The sequence below is a fragment of the Panthera tigris genome, chromosome A1, assembly GCF_018350195.1.
Source record: "Panthera tigris isolate Pti1 chromosome A1, P.tigris_Pti1_mat1.1, whole genome shotgun sequence".
NCBI lineage: Eukaryota > Metazoa > Chordata > Mammalia > Carnivora > Felidae > Panthera > Panthera tigris.
The window spans coordinates 211,652,064-211,679,073 of NC_056660.1; positions in this window are offsets into that span (position 1 = coordinate 211,652,064).

Consider the following 27,010-nt stretch of genomic DNA (forward strand, 5'->3'; position numbering starts at 1 on the left):
GCCAATGAAATGGACAATCTGGAAGAAATGGACAAATTCCTAGAAACATATACACTACCAAAACTGAAACAGAAGAAATAGAAAATTTGAACAGACCCATAACCAGTAAGGACATCAAACCAGTAACCAAAAATCTGCCAAAAAACAAGAGTCCAGGGCCAGATGGCTTTCCAGGGGAATTCTACCAAACATTTAAGGAAGAGTTAACTCCTATTCTCTTGAAGCTGTTCCAAAAAATAGAAATGGAAGGAAAACTTCCAAACTCTCTGTATGAAGCCAGCATTACCTTGATTCCAAAACCAGACAGAGACCCCACTAAAAAGCAGAACTATAGACCACTTTCCCTGATGAACATGTATGCAAAAATACTCAACAAGATGTTAGCCAACCAGATCCAATAATACACTAAAAAAAATTATCCACCGTGACCAAGTGGGATTTATACGTGGGATGGAGGGCTGGTTCAATATCTGCAAAACACTTAACATGATTCATCACATCAATAAAAGAAAGGACAAGAACCATCTCAATAGATGCAGAGAAAGCATTTGAAAAATTCAACATCCTTTCTTGATAAAAGCCCTCAAGAAAGTAGGGATAGGAGGAGCATACTTTGAGATCATAAAAGCCATATATGAACGACCCAATGCTAATATCATCCTTAATGGGGAAAAACTGAGAGCTTTCCCCCTAAGGTCAGGAACAAGACAGGGATGTCCACTGTCGCCACTATTATTCAACATGGTATTGGAAGTCTTAGCCTCTGGAATCAGACAACACAAAGAAATAAAAGGCATCTAAATCAGCCAGGAGGAGGTCAAACTTTCACTCTTCACAGATGACATGATACTATATATGGAAAACCCAAAAGATTCCACCAAAAAACTGCTAGAATTGATTCAGAATAGCTAACATTAACAACTCAGGCAACAACTGATGTTGGTGAGGAGGCAGAGAAAGAGGATCTCTTTTGCACTGCTGGTGGGAATGCAAGCTGGTGCAGCCACTCTGGAGAACAGTATGGAGGTTCCTCAAAAACTAAAAATAGGACTATCCTACGACCCAGCAATTGCACTATTAGGCATTTATCCATGGGATACAGGTGTGCTGTTTCGAAGGGACACATGCACCCCCATGTTTATAGCAGCACTCTCAACAATAGCCAAAGTATGGAAAGAGCCCAAATGTCCATCGATGGATGAATGGATAAAGAAGATGTGGTATATGTATATACAATGGAGTATTACTCGGCAATCAAAAAGAATGAAGTCTTGCCATTTGCAACTGGATGGATGGAACTGGAGGGTATTATGCTAAGTGAAATTAGTCAGAGAAAGACAAAAATCATATGATTGCACTCATATGAGGACTTTAAGAGACAAAACAGATGAACATAAGGGAAGGGAAACAAAAACAATATAAAAACAAGGAGGGGGGACAAAACAGATGAGACTCATAAATATGGAGAACAAACTGTGGGCTACAGGAGGGGTTGTGGGAGGGGGGATGGGCTAAATTGGTAAGAGACATTAAAGAATATACTCCTGAAATCATTGTTGCACTATATGCTAACTAATTTGGATGTAAATTTATGAAAATAAAAAATAAAACAAGTTAACAAAAAATAAAATGAGTGATTGCTTTTTAAAAAGAAATAAATAAAAACTTAAGAAAAACAAACTGTAAAATTTGAGCAAAAAATATGAAGACACTTTAGCAAGGAAGGAAGATATGCATATAATAAATGAGTATAAGAAAAGATTCTGAACATCATCAGTCACTAGGCAGTTATCAAATGAAACCCCACTGAAACACCACTAGCTAAAATTAAAGAGACTGGCCATACCAAATTTTGGTGATGATACGGAGTAACCGGAATTCTCATTTCCTAACGCTAGTAATTTTAAATAGTACAGGCACTTTGGAAAACACTTTGAAAGTTTTTTTGGTTTGTTTCTTTTTCATTGAGGTGAAATTCATATAACAACATTAATGCATTTAAGAGTCCAATCCAATAGGATATTCGTTTTTCTTAATTTTTTCATTTGAGTATAGTTGACACACAGTGTTACATTAATGTCAGGTGTATAGCATTGTCATTCAACTTCTCTGTACATTATGCTATATTCACCACAAGGGTAGCTACCATCTGTCACTATACAACACTATTGCGGTGTCATTGACCATATTCCTTATGCTGTGCCTTGTATTCCACAGTGGCTGCAGCATTTTATGATCCTTCCAACAATGTATTAGGGTTCCAGTTTCTCCTTATCATCATAAAAACTTATTTTCCATTTTTTAAATTATAGCTATCCTATTGGATAAGAAGTGGCATCTCATTGTGGATCTGTTGTGCCAGCATTAAAAAAAAAAATTACACATACACCTACCATACCCTCTAGCCATTTGCAATATTATAAATTTCCCCAAAAGAAATGAAAGCATTTATTCACAGAAAAACTTGTATAAGAATGTTTGTGGCAGTTTTATTTGCTATAGACCAAACCTACAAGCAACCCAAATGTCCACCAATAGGTGAATGGATAAGCAAATTACAGTATATCCATATATTGGGATACTAATGAGCAACATGGATGTATTTTTAAAATGCTGATAGAAGGAAACCAGTGTATTTCATTTACATAATGGGCTAAGAAATCACATCAGGTGTTCCCTGTAGTTGTAGATTTAGGGGTGAAGAGAGGAAGGCATTACAAAGGGACTTGAGGAAGTGATGGATAGGTTCATTATCTTGATTATGATGATGATTTTACAGGAGTAAACATATATCAAAACTCATAAAATTTTCCACTTTTAATAAGTGCAATTTATTCCAAATAAATTATTATAAAAAATGCAGACACCAGACTAAATCATGTATTCTTTCCTTTCTCCCCTTCTTACTAGTTCTGTATTCTAGTGAAGATACTCTATCCTTTCTAGCAGAGCATTCCAAGTCTTTCCTAGAATAGTTCTGATCTAGAGTTTTAAGCTTAAACATTCTTTATATCCCTTTAAAGATTTTATACTCTATCCCATATGAGGATGCCCATCTAATGCTATGCTCTCCTGCTTATTTTTGTTCCTTCAGTGTTTTCTTTTGAAATCCTCTCAGATTAATCACAAATGTCTTTTTCATATAGGCAGTGCAGTTTTAAGAAAGAGGAAGATGCTGTGATAAGAAAGACTGGTTCAAATTCCAATCTACCACTTGTTAGCTTTTGGGAAAATTACATAAACCTCTCTCAGTTTCAGTTTCTCAACATGGAAAATTGAGAGGATGTCATTTTCTTAACTTTTCTGTAGGCCAAATGGAAATAATATTGAGAGTTTTAATTCTTTTCCCTCCTTTCTGTTTCTCCGAATTTATTTGATACTTTCTCTGTGATTCTACAAAGGGAGACTTCTAAATGTTTGTTTCAGATAAGGAATTAAAGGAAGTTTGTGGATCCTGCCCAAATGTAGGTCTGAATTTATGAATGAAAACTAGAACTCCCATAAACCAACCAGTCATTAAAGAGACAGAAAAACTACTGGCTTTTAACATTTCTTATAGCATTTTATGTACGCCCTTATACTACTGTAAGCACACAGAAGTTACTTAATTGATGAGCTTGAGTGAGTGAGAGAATGAAAATTGAATGACATATTGATGAATAGATTCAGGATAGAAACCTTTATCTGTGTAGTTTCTGGGTCAAATAGAAAAGCAGACTGCTCATTATTTTACATTAGAACTCTTGCAGTATATAGAAACATTTTTCTTAGGTATTTCAACACCTTTCACAGAGTTAACTATTGAATATAGATGTCAATAAAACAAGTGGTTACATTTTTAAACAAGTTAATTAGATTTCATCAATATTTCATCAGTATTTTCATAGCAATGAAAGGTTATTTAATTTTATTGGTGGGGAGTCTATTTAAATTAACACAAAGTAATAAAATTTTTGTTCATGAAATACTTGCACTCTGACAAAGAACTGTGAAAACAGATGAACTCTGAAGGCTCAATGGCTAAACACAATAGAATTCTATTTCTCACTCAAGTTACATATCTAACACTGGTCAGCAGAGCAGCTCTGATCCACATAGTCACTCAGAGTCTGAGGATGACACACTCTAGCATCTCAGTACAGGACCTCCATATTTTTACATTAGATGTGAGAGAACAGAGAACCCATGCCCTCTCTTGTTTGCTCTTAGAAGTGTTAAAGATCATTTCTACTCTATAGTCCCTTGGACAGAATATTGTTGGCACACAGTTCTCCTTGGGTATCTTATGTTTCTGCACATCTTGCAAACAGAATTGACTTCTTTTGTCCTGGACTATCTCTCCAAAGATATTTGTACAGTGAATAGCTTTAGAAAGATACGTTTCTCACTCTGGAGTGAGGCGCAGACATGCTTACATCCCAGTATAAAAACTTTGGGTTTCCTAAATTCAGTGTTTCCCTCCTTGTAATACAACCTATGGGCATCCATCAGGGACCATTTGTAGTGCCCTTATGGGACTTGAGGTAAGGGAAATTAATGCAAAAAAATGCTGGTACTCTGGCTCTTGCTATTGCTGCAATAATCTTCACTTGTCTGCTCTGGAGTCTTGTTTTCTTCCACCAGCATCTGTGAGACTGGTGATTGAACTTACTACCTTGTGGGTAGGGTAAAATTTCAGACCCATCTTGATTCCTGACAAATGTATATAATAAACATATCTTCTACACAACTGAAAATGGTTAATAAGAACTCTAAAGATTCATTATTTAATAGATGTATGTACCTAGTATAGTGAGATATGATACCAGGTATTAGAGAATGTGAAGATAAAAAGAATGCCTGTGTACTTGGGTTTCTTATTGTCTATTTGGAAGACATATATGGAAACAACTATTACAATACAGTATCAGAACCATTGTAATAGAGTGATGTGCAAAATAAAGTGAGATTTTAAGAGTTAAGAGTGTCTCAGTCCCCTGGGAGGAGGCTTTACATTGAGGAGACAGTATTTTAACTGAAGTGTGAGATGTATACAAGTTCACCAGATAGTCAAGGAAAAGGATAAGACTTCTATACTGAGGAAAAATTATGACTAAAATCCCTGAGGTATGTCCTGTTTGGGGAACTGCAAGTTGTTCAGCATGGATGAAGTTTTAAGTGCAAGGAAACAGAGGAGGAATATGGAAAGTGTGGCTTGAGAGGCAAGCAGACTGGACTATGAAGGTTTTTATATGCCACACAGAAGACTTTGGTCATGGTCCTTTAGGCCATGCAGAACTATTTAGTTGCACTTTAAAAATAATAATAAAAGGAATTTGCGGTAATAAGACTTTCAAGAGGATTTTAAGGAGCAAATCTTATTCTTTCTAGAATAATAATTTACTAAATTACTATGCTCACCTTCCTTTTCATATAAGGTCATTCTTTTATTGATGTTCTGAGTTACTTTCTACTTGTAATTAAATAACTTTTCTGTAATATTGCATATTGCCTTAAAGTGGACATGTAAACCTGTTTTGAAATAGCAACTACATAGCCAAGCTATGACACAGCTGTATCCTCAGAAGTGAGTTATATTCATTATATCCTAATGCTAGTGAGAAAAGGTTGTGACATTTTATTAAACAAAATTATATTAACTCCTTTTTCAAAGGAGGCACTGTCTTTACTAATTCTATGATTGTTTTTTCTCTTTTGGAAGGCTGATCTTTTAATTTAATTTTTATATACTATTGTGATAAAATGTATTTGGATTTCTTCTAATAATATTTCTGAAAAGACTTAAGATGAAATATAGTTGGCATTCATCTGTATATGTTAAATAGGTTAAATTCAACTTGGTGTTTCAAAAAATAATGTTTACGTTTTCCTTCAAGATATACTGGGGGCTTGTCTCTTGAAGAACACAGTTTTATGGGGTGCCTGGGTGGCTCAGTTGGTTAAGCATTTGACTCTTGATTTTGGCTCAGGTCATGATCTCACAGTTCATGGGATCTAGCCCCTCATTGGACTCTGCACTGAGAGTGTGGAGCCTGCTTGCAATTACCTCTCTCTTTCCCTCTCTCTCTGCCACTCTTTCGTTCTCTCTCTCTCTCTCTCTTTTAAAATAAATAAATAAACTTAAAAAAAAAAAAGAAGAGAGTTTTCCTTGTAGTAAAGTCAAACAGGTGCTGGAAACCCAGGGCATGCATATATTCCTGGTATTTGTTCAGGCACTTGCCAAGTCCATTCAAGAGTGACATACTGTCCTTTGCTGTTATTAGAATTTACAAATGTAAGGTAGATACCATTCTACATAGCTGCTGACCTTTTGGCTCTTTTTGTTACTGTGGGAAAAAAGAAGTAAAGGAAAAAAATCTATGAGAAGGCAGGACAAGGTATATCTTACAAAATTAGACTGGAGAGCCATGTTGGAGTCATAGAGGTGACGTCATAATATAGTAATCTCTTACTATAGTGTGAAATACTCTATTGACTCTCAAATGATGATTCATCCTGGAGCTTTACTTACATCCCATTAGAAGACTGTCTACCTGTTATGATTTTAAGAACACTACATGGGCTCCTGGGTGGCTCAGTTGGTTAAGCATTGGACTTCGGCTCAGGTCATGATCTCCCGGTTTGTGAGTTCGAGCCCTGCATCAGACTCTGTGCTGACAGCTCAGAGCCTGGAGCCTGCTTCCGATTCTGTGTCTCCCTCTCTCTCTGCCCCTCCCCCACTCATGTGCTGTCTCTCTCTGTCTCAAAAATAAATAAAACATTAAAAAAAAATTTTTAAAAAGAATGCTACAAAGGACTTCCTGCCCAGCGATATAGTTTCCTATTCATTGCTATATGTTGGTAAACAAATCATTCCACAATTAGTGATGAAGTTTAAGGTACAGATATCCCTAGGTGAGGCATTTCATACCTAATATGTACCTAGGTAAGGCATTTTGTACTTAATGTGTCCCTAGGTGAGGCACTGTATACTTACATTGTACTATAAGTGCATTGTAAATGCAAATTTTGTTTATTATGGTAAGGATAAATTACTTGGGTACCAGTTATTGAAGAGGGAGGGGATTTGGAAGATGCAATAAAGGGAAGATGGAGATTCCAAAGACAAAATGATATTAGCTAATATTTTTGAAGTTTTAAGGACGTTTAAATGAGTTATCTCCTTTAACCCACCTCAACAACACTGTGAGGTGGTTACTATTCTTACCCCCACTTTAAAAATGTGGCAACTGAAGTACAGGGAAATCAAGTAACTTTTCCAAGGTTACATAATTGGTAAGTTGTTGACATTCTAGTCCAGACTGACACAAGTGCCTGCACTCTTAACCACCATCTTGTACTTCATTTATGTCACAATTTTGTGCATGTATCCTGTGATTGAGAGCTCCCTGCATGGCACAGAGTGGTTAGCCCAGCAAGCTACAGTCAATTTACCAAAGGAGTGGTGGGGTATGTATAATAAACATATAAAATAATGTGAGATGATAGAGAAATTCCTTTGTCCCTTCATCAGCTTTCTAAGTTCTTCCTTCATTACTGTAAATAAAAAAAGATTCAGTAAATGTTTGAGTAAATAAATAACTTAAGAATCAAGGTTTTAGTTTGTGTTATAAGATATTGCCAACATACTTATTAAATTTCTAACTTCCTAGAGAAGAGCAGTACCTTAAGCTAGTATTCATATATTTCTCATTGAAAGAAGTAAGGGAAGCTTGATGGAAAAGGCTTTGCATATATGAAAAGAAAGCACTCTGAGGTAGAGGAGATATTCCTCTATTCATTTTTATCTCTTTTTTCCTTTTATGTGGGCCAAAAGCAAACTTGGTTATTACAGTGAGTTTTCCATTCTTCTATTCTTAAATTTTCCCTTTCTGTGCCAAGAAGATTCTTTTTCTCTAACCTAGGAACAGACCTGCCTTCTACTTTGCCCCCTTTCAAGCTAAAGAGTGAGGAAAAAAGTGCTGATATGTCAAGATGTTTAAGAAGCCAAGCTTTAAAGTCAAACTTGATTTGGAATCCTGAGTCAACCATTTGCATGACCTTGGGCAAGTTATTAATGATTTGGAAACTTAATTTCCTCTTCTATGAAATAGGTGTATCAAATGTGAGTACTTACAGCTTTATGTAACAAAACTTTCAACTGTCAATGGGTTCATTTTCCCCACTCATCAATAGGCAGCTGCTGATTTGGGTGCACAAGCTTGAGGATGTCAGGGCCAGCTTCTCGGCCATTCTCTAGGCTGCTCCCCAATTCTTTCACCTCAAGGCAATAAATTGCTGCAATTCGAGGCATTTCATTGTGTTCAAAGCAGGAAGAAGATAGGAGTGGTAGTAATAGTATTGCTGTCTTTCTTTTTATGTTATTAGAAAAGCAAAATTACCTCTAGGAACCCAAATTTCTACTGCCAGAACTGTGTCATGTGGTCACTTCTACCTAAGGAATTTGAGAAAACAAGTATTTAACCCTCCCAATGGGATTCAAAAGTTGACGAGTGAGTCAAACATTTATGTTACAAAGGACAATAATAGAGTATACCTGATTGGTTAAATATTAAATTAGATGTTATATAAAGTGCTAATTCTATGCCTATTGCATAGAAGGTACTAAATAACAGACATCTTTAATTATCATTGTCATTTCTTATATTATTTTTTTACCATTACCAGGAAAGGTAACACAAACCCTCCATAGACTCTCCTCTAGATAAAATCCAAAGTCACAGATTCTGCTATGTCACAGGCTTTTTCATTTTCTGTCCAGGCTCATCTCTGGCAGCTGTTTCACACTTGGTACAGTAATACTAACTGCTTTAGTAAAAACTAACTGCTTGGAATTCTTTCCCATACAGACCATTCTGGTTCCTCTGCTCATTTGTGTCCCAATTCCTTTCCATTCTTATTGGCTTATTTTGCACTGACTCATCCTTTAAAACTTGTATAGGTTTTACCTCTCTGATGACTCCCAGCCACACCCAAAGCGAGATGAGTGCCCCTCTTCAATACTTTCTAGTACACTGATTGCATCACTATCACAGACTTTACAAGAGAATAGGAATTTTCTTTTGATGGCCTCTTGTGTCCTTAGTACATGATTCTTAAACTCAAATAAGTTCTATTGAATTTTCTTTAATCTTCATTGCCTTCTGCCCAAAACTCTTTATAAACATCTCTCTCATCTCTCCCCTTCTCCCCTCTCTCAAGGGTAATGATCACCTTTTCAAAAAATAATAACTGGATCATGATTTATTTCTTGGTGTTTTAGAAAATAAACATTTACTTGGCTAGCCTGAGCTCCTGTTGATTCTGACTGCCAGTAGCAAGGAGTTAAAAATGGAACTACCTAAACTATCTAGAGAGAGAATCTCTGTTCTTTGAGCTTTCTGATAGTTCAATTGCCATGGAAACAGCCTTTCCCCTGTGTTAGTTCATTAGGATTCCTTTTTTCCTTAAGTACGGCCATGTTCTATAGTAGACTACTTCGTGGGAAAGATCATACTTGACATCCCTTTCCTTATGCTAAACTCTGCAGCAAACAGAAAAGCAGCATTCCTTCAACATACTACACTCCATTTTAAGGCTGAATTATTATATCAGGTAATTCATTTGATTAAAAAAATAATTCGTGCTGGAGTGTGTATATGAAGTAAGAACAGGAATAAATTTCTAAATCAAAATCATTCTAATAGCTTTTATTAATCTATGTAGCTAGGCTACAGTCTTACTTTATATTTATATCAGATACAAGTACCACATCCTCTTACAGAGAGTGAATCAGCCTTCCATGATACTGTCCAGGGAAGGAATTCTCTGTCCCTTGAGAATCTCTGAGATGAAATACGGATAAGGTAAAGCTTTTTGTAGATGACTGAAGTTATGTTTTCAACTAGTTTGGGGGACTTTTTCTCCTGAAATAGGAAGAGTCACAGGACTGTGTTAAAAGTTTTCACCTGATTTTGATCAGGGCAGAATGGCCATAATGGATTCATTTAAATTACAAACTTTGTTTCTGTGGAGAAAGCTCTAGAATACTATGGTATATGCCTGAGTTTGCTAACAAAGGAATTAGAAAAATTAATCCCTCTCATTTTGTGAGACAGAGATCAGTAATAACTTGATTACAGCTGATTTAAAATGTGACTATTGGACTTTGAAGTTCAGCCTGCCATAGACAAACCTGCAGATTTGGCAAAGTGGGCCTCCGCTTCTGTAATTTCCATAGATTGAATAATTAGGGCCTAATCATTTCTTTCTCTGTTAAAACTTATTTTTAGGAAATTATCTTAAACTTCATAATTTGAAGTCCAGATTATTGCTTATAGCTAGAGCATTGTCACTTGAAAAGAAATCAACATTTTTAGTTTAAACTGAAGTAAAATTTAGGTAGGAGAGAAGCAGCTATACTCTCCCTTAGCTATAGGTGATAATCATGCCTCTAAATTTGTGATGTTTAGAAATAGAAATAGACATGATTTATTATTAATTAATTAATTAATTAATTATTTTTAAACATTTATTATTCTAAATTCACGTCACTCCAAAGGAAGTTTGGATTCCCATAGAAATGTGATAGCTTTTCTGGTCAATAACCCTTCTCTAAACAACAGATGGATTATTAAGAAAAAGGAGCTTATGGGGTTGATTAGAACAACTTTGACCACATATTTTGACAAATGAACCTATGGAGACATATTATAATGAGTGGTTTAGAAAGAATCTTCAGAGCTGAAATTCAACACCGGATGTAAAAACAGTCCATTTATCAAAGACTAAGTTTATCAATTACTAAATTAATTCTATAACAATTGCTAAAACATTGATTTTTTTTCCAGCTTTGAGACATAATTGACATATTACGTAGAAACCATTAATTTAACTTTTCAAAACAAGTGTCATTCATTCAGCATTCAAAAAAAAAAAAAAAAAACACCTTTGCTTTTACGCTTACTATGGTCCAGGTACTCTGCTAAATGTTAGGAAATAAATATGAATGCCTTACAGAGCCCATAGTCTAAGAGAGGAAACAGAAAAGGAAATAGTTGCAATAAAATACAGTGAGAGTCTTGCCCAGAAGACTAAAGGCCAAAGTTCATTTTACACAAAAGAATCAGTCCAGGAAGAGATTCTTCTTTATAATGTATCTTATCTACAGAAAATAGTCAGTAAATGTTTTTATAGATGCTTATGATATTAGAACTAAGCACTAGTTTAAATGTTATTCTTTTTTTGTTCTTTCTTACATTTCCAGGCTTAAAATAAAAAATTGTTTTGAGGGATATGAAATACATATATAAGTGCTTTATAATTTGTAAACCATGATGCAAATATATGGCATAATTACAAACATTATTTGTCATATCTTTGAATGCAACCGTGCTAGACTGATTTTGGAGACTTGCCTACAATGATCGCTTTTTCTGGAGATATACAACAGGGACCAAAACTATTAGACACAATCAGGCAAGAGAAAGTATTTATGTAATAAATATAAATACATTTCTGGGAATCCCCTGCTTTTTGAACTGTTTTTTTTTTCTGAGATAGCCAGTATGCTTGTTTTTCCATAGCAAGGAGACTACTTCACCTCATCAATACCCAGCTTCTGTCTCTCCCTGTCTATTTCCCTCCCCCACCTGTGCACACTCTCCCCACCAAAATACTTTAAAAAAACAAATAAATAAGTAAATTTATTGTCTCTAAATCACAAACTTCATAATCTTTAGATTCAAATCTTTGTAGTTGCAGAATACCCTGCTGATAATTTTTTCTGTGAACATTATCTAATATTAATTTCCCTTTTCCAAGAGTAGCACCAACTCAATCCCTCCTGACTTTATCATTTATGGACTTTAAACTTCATTGTGCACTTCTTGTTGAGTTCAGCTGCCTCATCTTACCCTTTGCATAGGGTAGCTACCCGAAATAAGTAACATTATTTTTGCTTTGAGAATATGTTAGAAAAGTGTTTGTCTCAAGACTGTTAGCTAGGTAGTCACTTCTATATCTAGTTATATAGCAGCCTTCTTAACCATTTAAGTGAATAGAATAAAAAAGCAGCCTCCTTTTATAAAGTGATCTGAATGATGTGATTACTGACAATAAATATAAAAGGAATAAGGTAGGTTGGAATAACTGTGGAAAGCTTCACAAGGGAGAACAAATTTGAGATACACTTTGGAGTATGTTGTGTTCTTCATTCACAACTCTTCCTTCTTTCCTCCCTTCCTGTAGCCATGATCCTGCCCTCCTTTATGTAACCAAGATTATACGTACATGTTCCATTGATGTTGGGCTTAGTTAGTTAATTGCTTTCACTCTGAAATGTAGGCGGAAATGGTTGATTTAGTGCTAGTTCTGAACTAGGCCTAAAGAGAAATCGTGTGTTTCTTCTTACTCTTTTGTGTCTCTGCCAGTGCCATGAGAAGAGCATGTCCCAGTTCACTGAAGGCTATAGAGTGAGTCATCTAGGACAGACTTGAACCTCTGGCAACTTGAAGCCAAACCCACCTGAGCCCAGCAGAGATCAGCCAAACCCAATTGACCTATAGACTTGTGAGAAAAAAAAATAAGTATTTGTTGGTATAAGCCACTGAATTTGAGGGCTGTTACTTGATATTATGGCAGCACCACCTGACTAATGTTAACATATTGTAAGAAATGGTTAGGTCATGAACTAGTAGCCTCTTCCTTTCTGTTTCCACTGTTACTGCCTCCATTCAAGCTTTTATCCTGCCTCTTTGGATTGTTTTAAAAGCTTCCTATTTTTTCCCACTTTCATTAGTTAGGGTAGCCCAATAGCTATTAGAAGTTGATCTAAAATTTATAGTGTTTCAAACACAATACAGGTTTACTTCTTGCTCACATTTGTACACTATTATCATAGGCACATGGTTTCCTCCTTCCACACAGTCTTTCAGGGGCCCAGACTGATGGAGGCTTGTCTGTTTTGTGTTGTTTTGTTTCACATTTATCTTACAAGATACATGCAAGAAAGCCAAGAAAATGTAGCTTTAACTGTGGGGACAAGAAAAAAAAATATTAACATTCATTATTATGAGCAATTTATTATCTCTGCTATGTCATCACTTATTTAACATGCTTTAATCTAGAGTTATTAGTCCTAAAAATTCAATGTGATATTAATTATCTGCTTAAAATCTATGGTCTTAGTTGCCTGCAGTTTCAGCATCAAATTTAGCATATTATTTCCATATAAACAGTTTCTGTTTTCATCTAGTACTAACATTGAAGAACACATGAAGCTGGCATCTGTTTGATTAATACAGTACATAGTCCTGTCATACCAAAACATTAACAAGCAATCTAGAAGTTACCTACAGTTTCATGGGAGACTGAATGGCAAACAACTCGATAAATACCCATCACAGTTTTCATTCTCTTCTAGTCTTTTGTCAGCTGTGTGACCATTTATGGGCTTTTTTATTTTTTAATCCCTCCCAGCATGAAGGACCTATAGCTTCCCAGTTCCTCTGTTCTATGCCTATAAGTCTCTTTATCCATTCCCTTTCTTATTTATTTATACTAAACTAAATATACCAAACATGCATGGTCATACTCATCAACCCATTCAAGAAAATAATAAAGACTTTTCAGTTGCTGTTTCCACCATCCTCAGAAAGCAGTGAGGGATCACAAATTATATTTTCCCATGACACAAGCAAGACCTCTGTGTTTGGCTCATTTCCCCTTTTAAAAATTTTATCTCCATCTTTTCCCCTTCATGCCTCCTATATTCCAGTCATGCTGACCTCCTCACCACGTCTTGAACACATTTTGGTTTCTTCCTATTTCTGGAGCCTTTATAGAGAGCACATTTTCTGCCCAGAAGTCTTTTTCTTCTACTCTGCTTGTCAAGATCCCATAAATATGTTAAGGGCTACTTCAAGTATCTCCTTCACTGGGGAGTCTTCCCTACCTTTATTCCACTGCCCAACCTTCATAGAATTCGTTGTTTTTCTGTGCTCTTGTAAAATTCTGTACATGCCTCTGCTGTAGTATTTATTACATTGTTTAATATGTTATGTATCTAGTTCACCAGAACAGAGACCTTGTCATCTTTGAATTCTTAGCATAGTACCTAACATGTAGCTTGAAACACAGTTTCTCAGTAAATGTTTGTTGATGCAAGAAAAACTTGTCCGAGAGCTGGAAACCTGGTCAAGAGACAGGAGGCTCTCAGTTCATGACCAAAGGTTTAGTAACTAGTCTGGAACGCAGAGCTCTCCCATGAGGCAAGCCCTCAGAGTAACTTTAATTCTTTGCCCCAAAGTGCTATCATTGAAGGGAAAAAAATTTGGAGCATTTTAATATGCTAGTTTCCAACAACTTCTTAAATTACACTTTCTGTGAAGAGAAAGCTGAAGGGACGAGGAGATTGAGAGAAAGGAGAATACTGAGCCAGAAGCTAAGGACATTCCAGAAATGTTACAAGAGTTAAAATGTGTAACTTTTCCTCTCACTTATGGATTTACATGCATTTAATATAGCTTGACCTATTGAACCTATCTTGGGTTTCCCTGTGGAGGCTGTCTCTTTCAGGCCAAATTGTCTGTCTAATGTAGCAGATAGAGAAATAATCATATATCCCTACCAGTTCAATGAACATTTTTGAATTAATAAAATAATCCAGGACCTAAATTTTCTAGTGTAACAGTAACAGACAGCAGCATGAATCTTTTCACAGAAGAACACTTTGAATGTGTTGTCAGTGTCTCAAGTTCCTTTCTTATCATTTTGGCCTTAATATTGAAGCTGACCAGAAATAGGTGAGTAAAATAATATCCCCTAAGTCTCTACAGAGCAATTATGATACATCCTCCAGAGAATTAGGCAATAGAGACATAGACAGGATATGAGGAAGCCCTGTTAGGCTAACTGGAATGGGAGTTAGTCAGAATATTACTTAATGTAGCTTTTGCTGCTGTATACAAATAAATTTCCAAATCTTAATTGTTGAACACAAAAGTGTATTTTTTTCATCATGTTGGGCAGTTCACCTCCAAATAATGATTAAGGGATAATGTTGTCCTGACTTTCTTTCAATGGCTTCTCCCATCCTGTGACTCTGGAAAATTTAACATAGGATTCCCAACATTGCCCTGGGGTTGCCTCCATCCAGAAGTGAGAAAGGGAAAAGTTCATAGGGAATCTCGTATGGCGGTTCTTACAGGCCAAGTCTGGAAAGGGTGCATATTACTTTTGTGTCCATTCCTTTGGCAAGGAGGTTTACACAAGGCCATGCCTAAGTCCTAGTAAAGCTAGAAATGTGGTCAAAGACTATCCTTTCAGGAATAATTTTTATAGTGTGTTATGAGAAATGTAGTTGAACTATTGTAAGGAGAAGGAAATAAGTATGGCAGACAATGTATAATCCATTGATAAAATAAACATGGTGTAAAAAAAAAAGAATAAGAAAAACTTAGCCAATCCTCATTTATGTGGACTACAGATTTATAAATTTGCCTACTTACTGAAATTTGTATGCAACCCCCAAATCAGACTTTCAGTGCTTTCACAGTTATTTGTCGATATGCACACAGCGGCACAATGTTTGAATCACCCAACCGTGCACATTACTAGCTGAGGTTGCATAAGGTGATGACCTGCTGTTATGTTTCAGCCCTCATATTATAAACAAGTGTGCTTTTCACAGTCTATTTAGTGCCATATTGTTTCTTTCTTTCTTTCTTTTTTTTTTTTTGTTAATTTTGTTGGTGATTTCACCTGTTAAAATGGCCCTCAAGCATAGTTCTGAAGTGCTACTTAGTGTTCTAAGCACAGGAAGGCTGTGATGTGCCTTGAGGAGAAAATACATGTATTAGGTAAGCTTTGTTTAGGCACAAATTACAGTGCTGTTGGCTGTGAGTTCAATGTTAATGAGTCAACAATAAAATAAGTCATCAGCAAGTAAATAAGATATCTTTAGACAGAAACTCACATAAAACAAGATTGCATATAGACTGTTTGACCTGAGGCTCACAAAACCTAACTTTGTATTTCTTCTAGGGGCAGTGGTTCAGTATTTGTGAATTCAACATTGAATTCATGTTCATGGTGACTTTATATAACATAAGTGTCATAAATAACAAGAATCAGCTCTGTGTGTGTGTGTATTTTCTTTCCCTCTTATATTTTTTTTTGGTCAGCCACTGCCTGTTGCCTATCTCAAAAGGCATTCCCTACTTCCCCCTGATGTCATGGTTTTGTATACTAACAAGACCCTGATTTTGTTCACATATCAGGCAGAGTAACTTGATCATAGCTACAATTAGCCCAGTACTGAGTTTTACTTAACACACAATTATAGCTGACAAAATATAAGGAGTCTGTTTTGCACTGCCTTCCATTTTCTCCTACCTCCCATATTGTATGAGGAAGTGTTCCAACCATTTTGCAACCATGAGATAAAGGCCAAGAGAACTCTCCAGATATTAGCTTAATTGAGCTTCTAGATCAATAACAGCAACTGCTTCATATTTGTGCAGAAGTTAAGTCCCTATTTTTAAACTATTATCAGTTTCTTCTTTTCTTACTTACCAGAGTGCTTATGGCCAAAAGTATTGCTACTTACTCACATAATATTTAATCCATTCAACAAATGCTTGCTAAGTGTTTACCATATGCAAGCACTGTTAAAATCGTAGGTATTCAATAATGAACAAAACATATAAATTTATACCACATGAATAGGAAAAGATTTTTAAAAAGGATGAATTTATTTCATATGCTTATTGGCTATTTTTATATCTTCACTACAAACATCTGTATTCAGAATATTTGTCCATTTTAATTGGTTCTTTGTCTTTTTAAATTACTGAGTAAGACATGTTGTATATTCTAAATAGAAAACCCATCCCAAACATACAATTTGCAAACTTCTTCTTTCATTCTGTGAGTTGCATTTCTTGAGAGGCATTCTTTGAACTCCAGTAAAATGTTGAATAGAAGTAGGGAGAGCTGACATCCTTGTCTTGTTCTTCATCTTAAGGAGAAGGATTTAGTTTTCACCATTTAGTATGTTATTAGCTATAGGTTTTTATTTTTCTATGTTCATAAGTGATATTAAGGTTAGTAGTTTATGAAACTATAATATTTATAGTCATGTAAAAGGTCAGTAGTTTTCTTATCTTGTGATGTTTTTGATTAGATTTCATACCAAGTTGAGAGCAACCTCAAAGAGTGAATTGGAAAGTATCCCTCCTCTTTTTTAATTTTTGAAGAATTTGTGAAAATCATTATTAAAATGTTTCTTCAAATGTTTGGTAGAATTTACTAGTGAAGTAATCGGGGCCTGGCCATTTCTCTATAATAGGTTTTTATATTATTAAATCAATCTCTTTACTTGTTCTAGATCTATTTAGAATTTTTCTTTTCTTCTGGAGTCAGAGTACTTTATGTCTTTTAGGAATTCACCCATTTCACCTAAGTCATCTTATTTATTTGGCATGTAACTATTCATAGTATTTCTTGATAATCTTGTTATTTCTGAAAGGTCAGTTTAATAATATTTTCTTTATTTTTATTTTTATTATTGAAGTGTAGTTGACATAAATGTTATATTAGTTTCAGGCATAAACATAGCAATTCAGTAATTATGTACATTACTCAATACTCACCATGATGAGTAGTCACCATCTGTCACCATACAATGTTACTACAATATTATTGACTATATTCCTATGCTGTACTTTTCATCTTTGTGACTTATTTATTTTATAACTGGAAGTTTATAATACTTAATCCCTTTCATCTATTTTGCCCATTCCTCCAATCCCTTTCCTTTTGCAAACCAACAGTAGTGGTCCACATTCCAAGCACCATTTATTGAAGAGACTGTCTTTTCCCTTTTGTATATTTTTGTATCTTTTGTCACAGATTAATCATGAGTTTATTTCTGGGCCCTCTATCTTGTTCTGTAGATCTATGTGTCTATTTTTGTGTAGTACCATACTGTTTTTATTACTATAGCTTTGTAGTATATCTTGAAATCTGGGATTGTGATACCTCTAGCTTTATTCTTTTTTCTCAGGATTGCTTTGGCTATTTTAAGGGTCTTTTGTTATTCCATTCAAACTTTAGGATTATTTGTTCTAGTTCTGTGAAAAATACTATTGGTATTTTGATGGGGATTACATTAAATCTGTATTCTCTTTGGGTAATATGGACACTTTGACAATATTAAATATTCCATTCCATTAAAGAAATTGTGGTTTATATACACAATTGAATACTACGTGGCAATGAGAAAGAATGAAATATGGCTTTTGTAGCAACGTGGATGGAACTGGAGAGTGTTATGCTAAGTGAAATAAGTCATAGAGAGAAAGACAGATACCATATGTTTTCACTCTTATGTGGATCCTGAGTAACTTAACAGAAGACCATGGGGGAGGGGAAGGAAAAAAAAAGGTTAGAGAGGGAGGGAGGCAAACCTTAAGAGACTCTTAAAAACTGAGAATAAACTGAGTGTTGATGGGGGTTGGGAGGGAAGGGAAAGTGGGTGATGGGCATTGAGGAGGGCACCTGTTGGGATGAGCACTGGGTGTGCTCATTTATTTGACAATAAATTTCATATTTAAAAAAAATAAAGTATAGTCAAATACAAAAAAAAATATTCCATTCCATGAGCATGGTGTGTCTTTCCATTTGTTTGTGTTGTCATTAGTTTCTTTCGTCAATGTCTTATGGTTTCTGGAATATAGCTTTTTCACCTCCTTTGTTAAATTTAGTCCTGATTATTTTATTCTTTTTGGTACAATTGTTAATGGGGTTGTTTTCTGATTTCTCTTTTTGCTACTTCATTATTAGTATACTAAAAATGCAACATATTTCTGTATATTAATTTTTTATTCCACAACTTTAAATTCATTTATCAGTTCTAATAGTTTTTTTGGTGGCATTTATAGGATTTTCTATATATTGTATCATGTTGTCTGCAAATAGTGATAGTTTTATATTTTCCTTACCAATTTGGATGCCTTTTATTTTTTTCTCTTGTCTGATTGCTGCAGCTAGGTCTTCCAGTACTATGTTGAATAAAAGTAATCAGTGTAGATATCCTTATCTTGTTCCTGATCTTAGAGGGAAAGTTTTCAGTTCACACCATTGAGTATGATGTTAGCTGTGAGTTTTTCATAGATGGCCTTATTATATTGAGGTATTTTCCCTCTAAAATCACTTTGTTGAGAGTTGAGAGTTTTTATCATGAATAGATGTTGTATTTTGTCAGATGCTTTTTCTGCATTTATTGAGAAGATCATATGGTTTTTATCCTTTCTCTTGTTGATGTGATATATCACATTGATCGATTTGTGAATATTTAATCATCTTGCCTCACTGGAATAAGTCTCACTTGATTGTGGTGAATTATCCTTTTTTATGTTTATTTATTTTTGAGTGAGAGGGATAGAGAGCGAGCAGGAGAGGGGCAGAGAGAGAGGGAGATAGAGAATCTCAAGCAGGCTCTGCTCTGTTAAGTGCAGAGCTTGGTGTGGGACTGGAACTCATGAACCATGAGACCATGACCTGAACTGAAATCAAGAGCCAGATGCTTAACTGACTGAGCCACTTAGGCACCCCAATTTGTGGTGAATGATCCTTTTAATGCATTGTTGAATTTGATTTGCTAATATTTTGTTGAGAATTTTTGCATCTATATTCAAGGATTTAGGCCACTAGTTTTATTTTTATCTATTATTATTTTTTGTAGTGTCTTTGTCTAGTTTTGGTATCAGGGTAATGCGAACTTGTACAATAAATTTGGAAATTTTCCTTTTTCCTGTAGTTTTTGGAATAGTTTGAAAGGAATAGGTATTACATCCTCTTTAAAAGTTTTGTAGAATTTGCCCATGAAGCAGTCTAATCCTGGACTTTTGTTGTTCGGAGTTATTTTATCACTGTTTCAATCTCGTTACTAGTAATTGCTCTGTTCAAGTTTTATATTTATTCCTGATTAGTTTTGTAAGATTATATGTTTCTAGGAATTTATCCATTTCTTCCAGATTGTCCAATTCGTTGGCACATAATTTGTCATAGTATTCCCTTATAATTCTTTGTGTTTCTGCGTTTTGGTTGTTATTCTCATCTTTCATTTCTGAATTTATTTATTTATTTGAGTCTTTCTTTTGTTCTTTATGAATCTGGCAGATGGTTTGTCATTTTGTTTATCTTTTCAAAGAACCAGCTCTTGGCTTCATTGATCTTTTCTATTGATTTTTAGTCTCTATTTCATTTATTTCTGCCTTAATCTTTATTATATCATTCCTTCTACCAATTTGGGGCTTTGTTTTTTTCTTTTTCTAGCTTCTTTAGGTATAAGGTTAGATTGTTTCTTGAGCTTTTTCTTTTTTTTCAGTTAGGCCTGTCTTGCTATAACATCCCTCTGAGAAATGCTTTTGCTGCAACCTAAAGATTTTGGGCTATTGTGTTTTTACTTTTGTCTCCATATACATTTTAATATCCTCTTTGATTTCTTTGTTGACTTATTGGTTGTTCAGTATCACGTTGTTTCACTTCCATATGTTTGTGCTTTTTCAGTTTTTCTTGTAATTGATTTCTAGTTTCATACTGTTGCAGCGAGAAAAGAAGCTTGATATGATTTCAAACTTCTTAAAATTATTGACACTTGTTTTGTGCCATAACATCTGATCTGTCCTGGAGAAAGTTCCATGTTCACTTGAAAATCATGTTTATTATGCTATTGTTAGATGGAATGTTATGTATATATCTGTTAGGTTCATTTGGTCTAATGTGTTGTTCAAAGCCATTGTTTTCTTACTGGTTTTCTGTCTCAATGATCTATGCATTGATGTAAGTGGGATGCTAAAGTTCCCTACTGTTACTGTATTATTGTATTCTCCCTTTCTGTTTGTTAATGTTTATATATTTAGGTGCTCCTATGTTGGGAGCATAGATATTTATCCTCTCCTTAGATTGATACCTTTGTCATTATTACACAATGTCCTTTTTTTGTCTCCCGCTACAGTCTTTGTTTTATACTCTGTTTTGTCTGATATAAACATTGCTACCTTGCCTTTTGTTGTTGTCTCTCATTCAGCAGGCTGCCTTTTAGTTTTTTTATTGTCTCCTAATTTGACCTCTGTGGGCTCACTTTTCATGGGGCTCTCTGTGATTCTTGGACCTGGATTTCTATTTCCTTCCCCAGATTAAGGAAGTTTTCAGCTATTATTTCTTCAAATAAGTTTTCTGCCCCTTCTCTCTCTCTTCCCTTCCTGGGATCCCTGTAATGCAAATGTTATTCATTTGATGTTGCAGAGTTTTCTTAAGCCATTCTCCTTGTTTATTATTCTTTTTTTCCCCTTTTTATTATTCTTTTTTTCTTTTTGCTGTCTGGCTTGGTTGCTTTTTGTTACCTTGTCTTCCAGATCACTGATCCATTTTTCTAATCTACTATTTTCTAATCTACTATTGATTCTTTCTAGTGTATTTTTTATTTCAGTTACTGTATTCTTCAGCTCTGGCTGGTTTTTTATATTTTCTATCTCTTTGTTGATGTTCTTGTTGAACTTGTCCACTCTTTTCTCAAAAGTGGTGTGTATCTTTATAATCATTACTTTGAACTCTATCAAGCATATTGCTAATCTCCATTTCATTTAGCTCTTTTTCTGTGACTTTGTCTTCTTTGTTCATTTGGGATACACTCCTCTGTCTCCTCATTTTGTCTAACACTCTGTGTTTGTTTCTTTGTATTAGGTAGTTCAAATATGTCTCCTAGTCATGAAAGTAGTGGCCTTGTGTCAAAGAGTTCCTGTGATGCCCTGTAATCCAATGCCTCCTGGTCACCATACCAGACACTCAAAGGGGTGTCTCCTGTGTGGGCTTCATGAGCCCTCCTGTTGTGGCTGAAGCATGATTGCTTTGGGATCACTGGTGGGTGAGGCAGGCACTTTGCCTAGCTGTCTGCAGTTAGCCTCTGTGACAGCTGCAGGCACACCAATTATCAGGGCTTGCTCCCTCGGAAGTTCCTGGCTGCAGGAACTCTAGGCATGCTGGTGTGTGGGGTTATTTCCTCCTCTCCATGGCAGAAGTCACTTAGGAGGAATAATGCTCCTAGTCCTGGCCAGGGCTTCCTGCTGTTGTGGAAGGCAGGGACCACTTTGGGGGTGCCTGCTGCCTGCTGTAGGTTGGGTGGGGAGGGTATGCAGAGGAACAACAGAGTGGGGCATGTCATACTAGCAAGGTTGATGGAGAATGTTAGAACTGGTTCCCATAAGCATCCCATTTTCTAAACTGTGAGAAGGCAAGAAAAATGGTACCTACCAGCAATTTTGTTTCTGGAGAAATCTGCACATCCTTGGTCCTCTAGCATACATCCTGACTAGTTAATAAATGTCCCATGTACTTTTCTCTTTTTTTTATTAATTTTTTTTAACATTTATCTATTTTTTGAGAGACAGAGCATGAGCGGGAAAGGGGCAGAGAGAGAGGGAGTCACAGATTCTGAAGCAGGCTCCAGGCTCTGAGCTGTCAGCACAGAGCCCGATGCGGGGCTCGAACTCATGAATAGCGAGATCATAACCTGAACAGAAGTTGTACGCTTAACTGACTGAGCCACCCAGGTGCCCTTGCTTTTCTTTATTTAAAAAAATTATTTTTTAAGTTTTTATTTTGTTTTAGTTCTTGTACAATTGACAAAGTATTAAATTCATTTCAGGTGTACAATATAGTGATTTGACAATTCTATACATTACTAAGTCTTAATTACAATAAGTGTACTCAATCTTCTTCACCTATTTCATCCATCACCCCACCCACCTCCCCTCTGATAACCAACAGTTTGTTCTCCATATACCCCAGGTGCTTTTCAAACTTCTTCTGTGCTGTGTTTCAGGCAAGGTCATTTGGTGTGCTGGCCTTTTAAGGGCAGAGGTTAGGTTTTCTATCACCCTTCAGGTCTCCCAGAGTTAAGCCCTGCTGATTTTTAAAGCTCCTAGAGTTAAGCACCACTGACATTCAAAGCCAGACTCTATGGGGTCTCATCTTCCCAGTGTGGGTCCCCAGGGCCCAGGGTGTCAGGTGTGGATCTGATCCCCTGGCTCCTCCATGCTTGTGATGGCCCTCCCATTTGTGGTTAGTTGACTAGGGGTCATCTCCACCCCACCTATCCTTTTTGATGTGACTTTCTCCCTGTAACTAGCTGTGAGTGATCTGTTCTGCCCTTCTTCAGGTTGTTTTCAGAATTCACTTCAATAAATGTAGATGTTACCTCAGTATGTCCACGAGATCCTCCTACTCTGCCATTTTATTCATTACTTATTTTTGTTTTGGCTTTAGTTTGCTCTTCTTTTCCAGTGTCTTCAGTGAAAATTTATTTTATATAATTTAGATCTTCTTTTAAATGTAGGCATTAACCACTAAAAATGTACCTAAATATTGTTTAGGTGTGTCTCTTGAGTTTTGGTGTGTTTTGTCTTCATTTTAATTCATCTTAAAATATTTTTAATTATCAGTGTAATTTATTCTTTGACCTGTTGGTTATTTAGGAGTGTGTTGTTTAATTTGCACATATTTGTGGATTTCCCAAATTTCTTTCTGCTCCTGATTTCTAATTTTATCTCCTTGTACTCGAATGCACTTCATATAATTTCAGCCTTTTTAATCCTTTTAAACTTGAGGCATATTTTATGGGCTAGTGTACAGTCTATTCTAGAGAATGTTCCATGTGCACTTGAGAAGAATGTTTATTCTGCTGTTGCTGGGTGGAATGTTCTGTAGGTATCTAAGTCTAGTTAATACACAGTGTTGTTTAAGTCTTTTATTTCCTTGTTGGTTATCTATCTAGTTGTTCTATCCATTATTGAAAGTTAATACCCAGCTATTGTTGAATTTTCTACTTTTTCCTTCAGTTTTGTCCATTTTTGCTTCACATGTATTATGGCTCCTTGTGCATATCTGATGCATGTTTCATTATATATGGTTATAATTGTTATCTAATCCTGTATAATTGACCCTTTTTATCATTACAAAATGCTTCCTCCTCTCTCTAGTAACATTTTTTTTAATTTTAAAGCCTTTTTTTCCTGATATTAGTGTATACATTGCAGCTTTCTTGTGGCTCCTGTTTGCATGATACATCCTTTCCCATTCTTTGACTTTCAATCTATTTGTATCTTTTAATCTAAAATGTCTCTTGTAGAGAAGAGTTAAGAGGAGAAGTAGGGGGACTATGGGTTTTCCTTCTCCCTCAAACACAACTGTATTGAGGTCAGATTACTTAGAACACCCAGTAAATAGATCTGCAGAGCCACAAAAGGATCTTCACAACTGGAGGAAGACAGCTGGCAGATGTGAAGTGCATGCATCTTTCAGAGCTCAAACCCTGAGGTTTTGGAAGTGTGTCTTCTCTTAGCAGAGCTAGGCACCCACTAAGCAGACTGTTGTACCCACTCCTGGGGAGGAGAGAGCTGGCCCTAGAGTGCATAGCTTGGTGTTATGATCTCCAGGGCACACTAGGAGAGAGCAGTCCCCTTCCTGGAGGACTTCTGGAAGAGGGTTTATTGCCTCCCCAGGGACAAAAGACCCTGCAGGTGCCAGCCAAAGGCCTTTCATCAGCAAGGTGGAGAAACTTTACTCCGGAAGAGGGGAGCAGATCCGTGCCTTGCTGACCCTTTGAGACTTTGAGTTTTGAATCCCAGCCATACACCAAAAAAAAAAAACAAAACAAAAACAAAAACAAAAACCACACAAGAGAGTTGTGGCACAAGTTGAGCTGGCTTCCTTCGCTAACCTGTGAACAGTTGGTGTTGAGATCACTAGTCTGAGAACAAGAGATTGGGGTGTCAACATTTTCCCTCCAACATGGTAGGACTTCAGAGAATAACACAATGACCCCCAGCAGAGGCAAGACCCACTTACACCAAACCTGCCCCTCCATGCCTAGCAATTGCTTCTTTACTGGGGCAAGACTGACACTTAGCCAATGCGGCTAGCCTCTCCTCCAGACCAGCACAGCCCCCAGCCCCCAGACACCAATAGAAAACTCTTTTTTTTTAACCTCCTTTTTTTTCTTTTGGAATCAGGCTCATAGTTTCTGATTTTTTTTTTTTTGTCATTTCCTGTTATCTTCATTTTTTTCTTTGATCAGGCTTTTTTATTGTTGTTTTCATTTTCCTTCTTTTCTCTTTTCTTCTGCTTTTTCTTTTTTCCCCTCCTTTTTTTCCCGATCAGCCTGATAGTTTTTTGATTCTGTGTTTGTTTGTTTGTTTGTTTGTTTGTTTTCTGTTCCTTTTTCTCTTTTTATGGGATCAGCACCCCCCCCTTTTTTTTCCAGGATTACTTCAACAAATGAATTAATAAAGCACACCTAGTTAAAGGTCCAAACACTTCAACGCTGCAGTCAGGGAGGAGCTCTGCAGAGGACTGACCAGTGGGAAAGAACAGCCAGAACACAACAGCAGAGTGCACACAACATACACCAGAAACACCTCCTGGAATGCCAGGCCCTGGGCAATGTATGACCCATTTTTAATATAGTAGTGCTGTCAGATGCAGGAAATGTAACAAGCTTTTAAAACATGCAAAAGACAGAAACCTAGCTAAAATGACAAGATGGAGGAATTCTCCCCAAAAGAAAGGTCAAGAAGAAATCACAGCCACAGACCTGCTCAAAATACGTATAACCAACATATCTGAACAAGAATTTAGAACAACAGTCATAAGACCACTAGCTGGACTTGAAAAAAAAAGCATAGGAGACACCAGAAAAACCCTTTCTGTAGGGATCAAAGACCTAAGAACTAGTCGGGATGAATGAAAACAATGCTATAACTGAGATGCAAAATAAAGTAGATGTAGTGATAGGATTGAAGAAGCAGAGGAGAGAATAGGTAAAATAGAAGATAAAATTATGGAAAATAAGGAAGCTGGAAAAAAGAGGGAAAGGAAGTTACTAAATAATGAAGGGAGGCTTAGAGAACTAAGTGATTTCATGAAACAAAATAATATTTGAACCATAGAAGTCTGAGAAGAAAAGTGATAAAAAGGGGCAGAAGGATTATTTGAACAAATTATAGCTGAGAACTTCCCCAATCTGAGAAAGGAAACAGGCATCCAAGAGGCACAGAGAACTCCCTTCAAAATCAACAATAACAGGTCAACACCATGATATACCATAGTGAAACTGGCAAAATACAAGGATAAAGAGAGAATTCTGATAGCATCTAGGGACAAAAAGGTCCTTAACCTACAAGGTTAAACCCATAGTGTTAGTAGAAGATCTGTCCACTGAAACTTGGCAGACCAGAAGGAAGTAGCAGGAAATATTCAATGTGCTGAACAGGAAAAATAGGCAGCCAAGAATACCTTATCCAGCAAGGTTGTCATTCAGAATAGAAGGAAAGATAAAGATTTTCCCAGACAAACAAAAACTAAAGTAGTTCATGACCACTAAATCAGCCCTACAAGAAATATTAAGGGGGACTCTGAGTGGAGAAAAATAGGCGCAAAGACTACAAAGGACCAGACAGCAGCACCAGGAACACCAAATCCACAGAAAACACAATGGCATTACATTCATATCTTTCAATAATCACTCTGAGTGTAAATGGACTAAATGTAAATGGACTAAATGGACTAAATGGACCAAAAGACTTAGGGTATCAGAATGGACTAGAAAAAAAAAAGATCCATCTATATGCTGCCTAAAAGAGACTCATTTTAGACCTAAGGACACTGGCAGATTGAAAGTCAGGGGATAGAGAAACATTTGTCATGCTAATGGAGGTAAAAAGAAAGCCAGAGTAGCCAAACATATGTCAGACAACTAGATTTTAAAACAAAGACTGTAATAAGAGATGAAGAAGGGCATTATATCATAATTCAGGGGTGTACCCATCAAATAGAGCTAACAATTATAAATATTTATGCCCCTGATATAGGAGAACCCAAATATATATCAACTAATCACAAACAAAAGAAACTCATTGATAATAATACCATAATAGTAGGAGACTTTACTACCCCACAGATAACAATG